At 60.6% G+C, this 477-nt stretch overlaps 1 long non-coding RNA gene across 1 annotated transcript; it reads left to right on the plus strand.

Annotated features, from left to right (window-relative positions):
- Positions 1-14: 14 nt before the first annotated feature.
- Positions 15-439, plus strand: LOC121349115. Its single transcript, XR_005954460.1, has 2 exons — positions 15-94; positions 169-439. It is a non-coding gene; the product is annotated as an uncharacterized LOC121349115 (long non-coding RNA).
- Positions 440-477: the final 38 nt, after the last annotated feature.

The raw sequence follows: 477 nt of genomic DNA on the forward strand, positions 1-477 counted from the left end.
CCCCCCCTCCCCACCCACCCTTCAGCCAACACCGGCATCGTCAACCACACCCACTCCAGGATGGGCTCCATCATGAGCACGGGCATCGTGCAAGGTAAACCACGACCCCTCCCCTTTTAAAAAACCCCCCCCGAGACCCCCAGGCTGACACCCCCTGTGCCCCCCCAGGCTCGTCGGGCGGCCAGAGCAGCGCGGGCTCCAGCGCCCACTACCCCCTGAACAGCCAGTTCACCATGGGGGGCCCCCCCATCTCCATGGCCTCCCCCATGTCCATCACCACCAACACGATGCACTACGGCAGCTAAAGACCCCTCCCCAAAAAAAAAAAAAAACCAGGAAAAACCAAAAGCGGGGACCCCGGCCCGGGGGTCCCTCCCTGCCCCCTCGCTCCGTGCCGGACCCGGAGGGGATTTTTGGGATTTTTTGGGATTTTTTGGGAGTTTTGGTTTTGTTTTTGTTTTTTTTCTGGGGTCGTTT

Source organism: Pyrgilauda ruficollis, unplaced genomic scaffold (genome assembly GCF_017590135.1).
Source record: "Pyrgilauda ruficollis isolate IOZ18807 unplaced genomic scaffold, ASM1759013v1 scaffold13297, whole genome shotgun sequence".
NCBI classification, from domain to species: domain Eukaryota; kingdom Metazoa; phylum Chordata; class Aves; order Passeriformes; family Passeridae; genus Pyrgilauda; species Pyrgilauda ruficollis.